The following is a 10,487-nucleotide window of genomic DNA, read 5'->3' on the forward strand; positions in this document are numbered from 1 at the left end:
CTATCACTGGAGATGGATGCGGAATATACGCGGCAAGGAATTAAGCCGAGTCGGTGGGGCAATCTTGATGGTCAGGCCAGGTTCGAATGGAAGTGGAACCCCTCTGCAAATGGGGCTTGACGTTTGATGGCAGTTCCGGAAGCATGCCGGTCTCTGAGTTTTGGTTCCGACTGGATCAACTGCAGAGGTCGTATCGCATTCCGTGGAGCGAAGTGCTGAGGGAGTACCATGGGTTAGTGGAAGGTCCAGCCAGAGAATGGTATTGGATGTATATACGTACCAACGCAGAAATTCCAAACCCATCGATCAAACTTTGAGCGGGAGAGGAAGCAAAGTTGAGTTGATCGTATCATATTATTTCCATCTAACATATGAAAAGGAGCCGTGTAGGGAAGCATTTGCTTCTCTACCAGCCATTTCGTTTTGATTGGCTCCAAATGTTTGATTGGCGGGTATGTGGTGAACTCCTACTTTTGATAGCCTAGTACAATTTTCTATTTTGGTAGATATATTCTAAGCAATATAATGATTGGAGCTGTTATTTTGAAAAGTGTGCATACCTCAAAGGCTGTCCGTCAATATGTCTATATTTGAAACGCAGTTAGAAATCGCAAAATCAATTGCTCTTTACAAAGCTTTCCAAAGTTTAGTGGTCATAGACGACAGCTTTTTGTTAGTTTAGAAACTATCAACTGTATTTGAAACGGAACCGTCCGTGAAGGAAATTAGCATGTTTATGTATGTTATTGAAAGAATTCAATTTTTCATTAATTAAAGTAAAAATAATGAATTCATTAGCTTGATTTTTGTTAACGGAGATACCTTTAAAAAAAATTGTGTCTAAAGATAATTTGTGATGGAAAGTAATAATAGGTTTGATAGGATCAATATGATTAAACATGTTTTTATATTTAGTATAGATTCTACTAAAACTTGTGTTAGTTTATGAGTATGAAAGAGGTAAAAATGAAGCAGTTGGAAATCTGTACGCGAAGGATTTGGCTAACTCTTTAGCTGTGGAAAACTCCATTCTTTAAATGGAGTTCCATAGAAACTATGTCATTTGAATTTGAATACTAATTTACTAATACTAATTTAATGTACTAATTTAAACAAAAAATAAATATGAATTATAAGTTTCTGGTTCAAACCCAGCGCCAGAAGACCCTCAACGAAATCTCCTCGACTTTAAAACCACTTGAACAAAATTTTAATGTTGAAGGAGTCGTGGCCATACAGGAGAATATAGTGATTTGGAATAAATCTTTTCAATTAATACGATGGCTTTATGTTACTGTTGAGAGAGCCGCTTGGTCAAAAGAAAGCGACGCAGCTAAGCTGAGCACACACTTGAAAGTGACCTGTGTCACAAAAAGAAATGGCGATGCAGCCTGTCTCCGTTACACGAAAACCTTCCTGGAGGTCTCCACTTTCCACTAAAAGTGGAACTAAAAAGTTTATATTTTTCATAATTACTGGATATTTTGGGATCGTTACATTTTAGTTGGAGTCCGCCAGGCTTTACATGGAATTTTTAGCACAATTTTTAGCCTGGGGAACTATCTGGAAATTAAAATATCACAAAAAGTCTAACTGCACTGGGTCATTTTAGGCTTAGAGATCTACCTAATGATATGTCCCAACAAAGGCTGCATGAGAGAACGTTCCGTCTTAGCCACCAGTTAGCTTGCTCTCAGAAAAGTGAGGTTGTGCACGAACTCTAGTGGCAATATCTCCGACCTGGGCTAATAATGGCCAATAGTATTTAATAATAAGTCCTGAAAAATAGCGTCTACCTTCTGCAAATTAAACGAATGGGCTTATGCGCACACACGGCATCACAGAACTTTTAAGTCCGGCCCGCAAAATTTCACCGATCGTCTGTCGGTGGGTGATGCTCACTTCATGAGTACGTTTAAGGAAATGTTTTAGGAAAATGTACCGGCGGCTCGGAAAAATGGCAACTGCATTAAGAGCTGCATTTGCGCCCACGCTTAACAGCACTCCTTCTCGGCTGTTTATACTATCGATAGTAAAAAAAAAATAGTAACTATTAGTAAATAGTAACTAAAATAGTACATAGTAAAATTAAGTCGGATACATCATTCAGCTTTGGTTGGGTTGCTTGAATTTGGGATAATGTAAGCAAAACCGTCTTCGGTCCCCGCTACAGAATTAATGATATTTATGGCTGCTTAGCGAATAATTAACGAAATTTAGCGAAATATTAGCGAATAAGGAACAGGTCTGAGGAACTCAAACATAGGTCTAATAAAGGCTTTATAGAGAAGAAGGGATTTACTGGGATGAACTTCGAAGTGACAACCACCAAGAATTTGGAGAAACATATTTGTTTGGTTTGTTTTCGAAATCTTTTTTTTTATTGAGTGGTACAGAGGAATTGTTAGCACTTAAAGTTCTACCCAAGTAGTTGACGCTATCTAAATTATTTAAAGTTATGTTATTACACTGAACATTTAAATGTCTTCTTCTATGGTTAAAATTAATAGTGGCTGAATAGTGGTAAGATTGATTAAATTACACATTTCCATAAAGAAATAAACTTTCTGCTGGAATTTAGGTGCAGCCAACAAAAAATCTTTATCATACCAGATTCAAAAAAAATCGTCCGCGTATTAGAAAATAGTACTGTCTTAATCGTTTCTTAGATTAAGAAGTTTAAGTCCCTGACTGACTGTAACCTCTGTCTTGCATAAAGCAAGAATTCTTTTATTAAGATAAAAAAAGATTAAGAATTAAGATTCTTTTATTCCTTTATATACGGGAGCGTTTAAAACCTAAATTTACTTATTTTTATACCGTAGCAGAGAGTATTATAATTTTGTGCAACGCAGTGACGGAGACCTCTCCGACCCTATAAAGTATACATATTCTTAATCAGGATCACCTCCTGAGTTGATATGAGCATGTCCGTCTGTCTGTCTGTTTCTACGCAGCTAGTGGCGCTGCTGCATCCAACATATAGCGAAGTTCGCTGGATGCCTCTTTTAAGATGCACGGCGACTTTGCTATATGTTGCACCTTGGCTTTTGTGTATGGTAGTAGCCTCAGCGGGAGCAATTTTGAATTGTTTTCGGTCAACAGAGGCATGCTCCAATCTTCCACATTGAAAAAATCGAGAGGCTTTTACCATTAGAGTCCATTCGGGATCAGAACTGTTCCGAACTTTTAATCTGGCGATAGCGACAACCGTGGGTTCAAAAAATTGAATTCAAAGTCGCGTCACTAAATTTGACCCATTTAATGATCAATGGTTAATTTGCCTCAGATGACCATCTTCATTTACAAGTCCGTCACTTGTGTCTATATTGAAGGTTACCATATATTTAGGATGTGCTCCGCATGTCTATAGAATCTTGTTCAGAGGTAACAATCCCAATGAATTCCCCTAACAGTACATAACTTCTAAAAAAGTCTTAAAGATTTAAAAATGTTTACCTGAGTGGGTTTGCCGTCCCTGTAGCCTAATTTAGGGTGCCTCCTATGATTGTTTTTTTTTTCAAACTATAATTCCCATAATAATTGGTTTTAGCAGATGCATAACCTAGAACCACTGGTCTGTGCTGAGAAAGGTACTCTGGTTTCTCTTCAGTTGTCGAATAAATCTTTCGCCTTTTACTAAAGATTTCCGTGGAGAGGAGCACTCTAATGAGTCTAAAATAATTTTTTTTAAGAGCCCTAAGGAATATTCCTAGGGGCCATTATAAATAAATTTAAAAACTAGAACCATTTTTTTGTTTGGTAGATAAGTAAAAATACAAAAAAACTAGTTATACCCTTGCAGAGGGTATTATAATTTTGTCCAAAAGTGTGCAACGCAGTGAAGGAGACATCTCCGACCCTATAAAGTATATATGTATATATATATTCTTGATCAGGATCACCTCCTGAGTTGATATGAGCATGTCCGTCTGTCCGTCTGTCTGTCCGTCTGTCTGTTTCTACGCGAACTAGTCTCTCAGTTTTAAAGCTATCGTCTTGAAACTTTGCACACACCCTTCTTTCCTTTGCACGCAGTATATAAGTCGGAACGGCCCGGATCGGCCGACTATATCCTATAGCTGGCATATAACTGAACGATCGGAAATGACCCAACTTTCGTTTTTTTGAAGATAGAAAGCTGAAATTTAATACAGATTCTATTTTTGGTCAGTTGATCCAACGTACCAAATTTCATAAGGATCGGCCGACTATATCCTATAGCTGCCATATAACTGAACGATCGGAAATGACCCAACTTTCGTGTTTTTGAAGATAGAAAGCTGGAACTTGGTACTTATTAAATTTTGATCCATCCTACCAAATTTCATAAGGATCGGCCAACTATATCCGATGTTTGCGATATATATCCGGTTTTAGCTGCAAGGGTATATAAACTTCGGCTCCGCCCGAAGTCAGCTTTCCTTTCTTGTTTTTATTGTCATACTCTTGCAGAGGGTATAATAATTTTGTTCAAAAGTGGGCAAAGCACTGAGAAGTCATCTTCGACCCTATAAAGTATATATATTCTTGATCAGGATCACCTCCTGAGTTGATATGAGAATGTCCGTCTGTCTGTCTGTTTCTACGCGAACTAGTCTCTCCTTTTTAAAGCTATCGACTTGAAACTTTGCACAGTCCCTTCTCTTCTTTGCACTCATCATATAAGTCGGAACGGCCCGGATCGGCCGACTATATCCTATAGCTGCCATATAACTGATTGATCGGAAATGGTATAACTTTGGTGTTTTTAGAGTTAGAGAGTTCAAATTTGACATGAGAGCTATTTTTGGCAAAACATTACGTCATGCCCAATTAGGATCGTTAGGATCGGCCGCCGATATCCTATAGCTGCCATATAACTGAACGATCGGAAATGACCCAACTTTCGTGTTTTTGAAGATAGAAAGCTGGAATTTAATACTGATTCTATTTTTGGTCAGTTGACCCAACCTATCAAATTTCATTAGGATCGGCCGACTATATCCCATAGCTGCCATATAACTGAACGATCGGAAATGGTATTTGGTAGAACTTTGGTATTTTTGAAGATAGAAGTTTGCGACTTCTTTTTGGAACAACTATATCCGATATTTGCGATATATATCCGGTTTTAACTTGAAGGGTATATCAACTTCGGCTCCGCCCGAAGTTAGGTTTCCTTTCTTGTTTTATTTAAATTTGGGTTTTCCTTATTTATTTTACAAAAAGCGAAAAAAGCGATTTTTTTAACTAAGCGAAAGTGTTGATTTATGCGTATTAAAATGCAACAAACACAAAAACTCGTCAATATACAAAATTTAATATTTACCTGTTTATAGATATAAATTATAAATTATAAATCTACTATAAATTTTTATTTTTATTTATATTTTGGATGAGAAACTGCAAAATAGTTCTGAGTGACCGACACTTGTTATATAAACAAGAAAGGAAACCTTACTTTGGTCGGAGCCGAAGTTGATATACCCTTGCAGTTAAAACCGGTTATATATCGCAAGCATCGGATATAGTTGGCCGATCCTAATGAAATTTGGTAGGTTAGATGAACTGACCAAAACTAGAATCTGTACCAAGTTCCAAGCTTTCTATCTTCAAAAACACAAAAGTTGGGTCAATTCCGATCCATCAGTTATATGGCAGCTATAGGATATAGTCGGCTGATCCTTATGAAATTTGGTAGGTTGGATCAACTGAACTGAAAAATAAAATATGTATTAAATTCCAGCTTTCTATTTTTAAAAACACGAAAGTTGGGTCATTTCCGATCGTTCAGTTATATGGCAGCTATAGGATATAGTCGGCTGATCCTTATGAAATTTGGCACGTCGTTATGTTTTGCCAAAGATAGCTTTCATGTCAAATTTCTCAAACTCTCTAAGTCTAAAAACACCAAAGTTATACCATTTCCGATCAATCAGTTATATGGCAGCTATAGGATATAGTCGGCCGATCCCGGCCGTTCCGACTTATATACTGCGTGCAAAGAAAAGAAGGGTGTGTGCAAAGTTTCAAGTCGATAGCTTTAAAACTGAGAGACTAGTTCGCGTAGAAACAGACAGACGGACAGACGGACATGCTCATATCAACTCAGAAGGTGATCCTGATCAAGAATATATATACTTTATAGGGTCGGAGTTGTCTCCTTCCCTGCGTTGCACACTTTTGGACAAAATTATAATACCCTCTGCAAGGGTATAAAATCGAAAGTTGCTGAACTGCATCAAAGAGATTTTAGACGCACGTTGAAAAATAATTTAATTTAAACTGTATGATGCACATGTGCATCACCACCATGTGAAGGGTTAAGAACTAAAACATCTAAGAATTATGTAAAATATTCTTTGGGCTTGCACAGGTACTTGCCAAAGTGGACTTTGATCTTATAGACGTACTAACTCGGTCCACGGAGCGCTTTTTCGACAACTTTCAACAACGTGGCTCTGACGGATTTACTCAAGTTTTTGGACATTCCAAAAGCAGCTTTTCCAGTTGGAGCACATAATAAATCTTTAAATCGTTGGATCACTGTTCCCACTCTTCTTCAGGGTTATTGGGAGGCAGGTGCATCCGCATCAGGTCGGACAGAAGTTCAGTTTCTTCATTTATCCATAGATAGAAGAGCATTAAATGCTCTCGGAAATAATCGGAAGGTGAGAGCTTATGCTAAAGCGAACCCACCTTAAAATCAGGGGATGCCTGCGTTTCTTAACGCAACAAGACCCATCCATCGCACAGTAGGCCGGATTGCCAAATAAGCGGCATAAAATCGAAAATTTTATTTAAATAAATCTTAATTTTTTTTAAACTTATCAATATTAAATTCCCTGTATAATAAGTATAAGAAAGTATTTTTGGTTGAAATGCAACCTTTCAATTTTTATTTAGCTTCAAAGTCAAGTGATTGAACAGCTGATTTTTGTGATTAAGTTGGCGGGAAACTTTTGTTGACTTTGTGCGCTTGACAATCACACACGAAAAAAGAATTTAACATTATTTAAAATGAATTTTAAACCTCGAGGTAAGAAAATTGAGTTAAATGAAAGCATTTTGTGTAAAATTATTTTATGTGTATTATATGTGTATTGTTTTGTGTTGTCCAAAAAGAAAAAACCTAACCTTTATGTTCGTCTTCTGTGGAGAAAAATAAAGTCTTCTGCGTATTTCTGCAATGTGTAATGTATCTTTAAGAAAAGTAGAAACTATTTAGAAAAATATAAAAAAAATCTCATTTGCGGCTTTTTGCGGCTTTTTCGATGATGACATTTTCAAGATGTGCATGAGTTCTGTCATGCAACCTTGCTAGACGTATGAACTGACAGCGCTCGCGACTCTAATGCGCTTGCTGAATGGATATTTGGCCAGATTAATGAGGGTAGACTGACAGTCGACCAGAAGGGCGAACTTTAAAAAAAAATTAAAAGCTTTGAAATTTATATAAAATCAAATCTGCAAAAGTGTAGCCGTAATATGCGAACGTTCAAAAAAAAAACATTCAGAGTGGCTATCAAAGTCTTTAAAAATAGTTTTGGATAACCAAGCGGATATTCCAAATTTAACAAAGGGAAGACCAAAGCTATCTTATGAGGAAGGAGGAACGCGTCTTTGCCAAAGCACAATGTTTTAACACTTAGTATACATATGTAAGCATAAAATCTTAATGTATATCCTTTTATTCCTATTTAAGCAAAAATGAAATCCATGTTTATTATAAATAATAAAAATCAGTATAATATGTAAGAAAATAATAAATATAAGTATAAAAAACGAAATCTAACTTCAGATCACGTATACGTTATGTAGTCTTCCATGGGCAGTTAAGGTAGGCGTGGCCAAACTTACTAAAAACATTGCTTAAACATTTATAGTGGTGTATTCTTAAAATATGCTAAGTTTTTGCTCGATATATACAATTTTCGATTTTATGCCACTTATTTGGCAATCCGGCCTACTGTGCATCGATCGGATTAACCGAGCTGGAGCTGGAAAGAGCTGCCGCTTCTTCCTCGCTTATAGCCCTATTGTCCAATAGAAGGGGAAGGATCACTAAAAGTTCATTTCACTTAGTTTCAGCAGCGGAAAGAATTATGAAAAACGTTGGCAACCCAAATTATCACATCACAGCTACAACTTTTTTTTCTTAGCCTCGCAATGAGCTGGTGCAGACCGTAAGCCTTAAAGGATGTGGTAGCCATCACAATATTGCACAAGTCTACCAAAAAATGACTCATCCTGCGTATTACCAGCAGTAACCGCTTCTGACTTTTTGCGTAAAGCAATTGAAATGGAATTTGTAAAATTTATACTTGTATAAAACTTTAGGAACAACAGCGCAGCGACGGTCGTAAATTTGGATTTGAGATCTGGTTTTTTTAGCATAGGTTGTATTTCCTTTAAATATTTCCCCGCAAGAAATAGTTACTCTGCGTCTTCGTCAAGCGTTTAGCTTATTGGGCGACGGCCTTCACCCGGTGCCAATGCAATGCGCTGAATTGCAGTATCATTATTTTCCAATAATGTTTAATGGCCTCCTGGATTTAAAATATCTTTGAGCTCTGCAGCATTTTGAAGTGGTGTAGCTGGGGAAGAAGTTGCTCTAGAAGCTTTACTTCTTCTCGATCAAATTCGCTCGCAATAAAAGGAATTTTATTAATTCCTTGAAGTTCTGTTAGCCACGATTCGTTTAGTGAAATATTGTGCTTTCTGTAGAGCTCGGTATTCACTAAGTACCGTACAGATTTAAGGAGCCGAGCGGGTCGAATAGTCTTGGATGACTTGGATGATATGAATAGAGTCGAAAGAGCGAGGAAGAAGTCAAATATCAGGAACTAAAATTGGACCGTTCACTACTGCCCCTCTGATTCCGAATTTCCTTTAATAGCCGAGGGAAATAATCCTCATAAGAGGGATTCTCGGTTACACAAGGCGTTCTTCGAGGCAGGTGAGTCAATCTAAGCACTCTGGGATTTCTGGGAAGTCTAGCTCATTAGAAAGGTACAGTGATGGGAATTTGCCAAGAGGTGTGGCACGACGAAAAGTGTGACAAAAGATATATTTGCCGGACTGACTGATAAATTTCCTTGACAAATAAAAAACGTTGCCAATGTTTAGGAGAGGAAATTTAAAGGAGATAGATTGGGTGTATAGTAATAGAAAAAATAATAAAAACGCATTTTCACTTTGGGCGTAATTTTAATTTTAATTAGGAACGTGGTAATGAGTTAAAATTTTAATTTTTTAATTTTTCATTGATAAATTTACATATAAATCTACACATTTATACATAAATCTAAACTAGAAAACAGAAATGCATTTAACTTTATTCATTTAGCTCAAAAATTATACTCAAGTTAAATTGTACGTTTTTCACCTTGAAATAAAAATAGAAACGAAGTGACTACTCTTTATCTTAATTGACTAGATTATCAAAATTTACTATGAAATATTTTCAGTTTTAATATTCAGTTGCGTTACCATGGTTTTTCAAAACTGCAGCACACTTACGAGTCATAGACAAATTGCTGGCTAAATGGAGCTCCACTCTTCCTGGACTTTCTCCCACAAATGCTCCATATTTTTTGGTTGAAACTTAAACGTTTTTTTAGGATGACCCACAAATGCTCAATAGGGTTTAAATCGGGTGACTGAGCTGGCCAATCCATAACGTCGACTTTCTTGTCCTGGAAAAATTTTTTCGCAACTGCATAAATTCCCCATAGCATTATATTGTCACCACCCCGTTTGATCTCTTTTTGGAGAATTTGGGATCGAATGCTGAGTTTCCTGGCGTCTAACATGGGGTCTGCCATGTACTGGCGACTCAAGCATTAAATCAATTTTGATATTTAAAATTTTTTTTTTAAATTGATTTTTGGCGCCATAATTTTCTAAATAACCGATTGAATAGGTGGGGATGCCATCTATTAAGTGGCACCGTTCAGCGGCCCAGGCTTGCACTGGAAAGCTCTTACATGCCATCATGGCGAAAGACTTAGCCGGCTTGGATTTCCGCTTGGGACTTTAAAGTTTTTTTCGATCTAACCGGCGAGGCAGACAGACGTCTCCAAGTAAGTCTCTTGCTTTGGGCAAGCCAGTTAACCCCTTACTTAGGAACACCTTGGTACAATTTTTTTGACCAGAAGCACCAGCCAAATCAAAGCCGCCTGGCCATCCGCCTGAATCACGGACAGGAACCGCCGAAAAGGATTTCTTTCGAGTTTTTGCCCAAACTGGGGAACAGCCTCTGTCTCCGGGAAGATCCCCACGTGGATCAACGGACCAGCATCCCGTCTAAGGCGGATCAACGGTTCAGCCGCCTTTCCGACTTGGATCGCAGTCATCTGTCCCTGAGAGCACCCTCGACACGTGGACTGGCGAATCCGGGAATTTTACGCCCAAAGGGGAGCCCATCGATCGTCGAAAGAAGCGACCCCCAAGTGCCGTGCCGTCCCGCTGAGCACCTTGCCTTCTATCCCAATTGGGAATCG

The 10,487-nt window shown here is 37.7% G+C and overlaps 1 non-coding gene across 1 annotated transcript; it reads left to right on the forward strand.

Moving 5' to 3' along the window:
- Positions 1–3,593: 3,593 nt before the first annotated feature.
- On the forward strand, positions 3,594–3,710 carry LOC122321069 (U5 spliceosomal RNA). The gene has a single exon (XR_006245973.1). It is a non-coding gene; the product is annotated as a U5 spliceosomal RNA (small nuclear RNA).
- The last annotated feature ends 6,777 nt before the right edge of the window (positions 3,711–10,487 follow it).

This window comes from Drosophila bipectinata, chromosome XL, assembly GCF_030179905.1.
Source record: "Drosophila bipectinata strain 14024-0381.07 chromosome XL, DbipHiC1v2, whole genome shotgun sequence".
Classification (NCBI taxonomy): Eukaryota; Metazoa; Arthropoda; class Insecta; order Diptera; family Drosophilidae; genus Drosophila; species Drosophila bipectinata.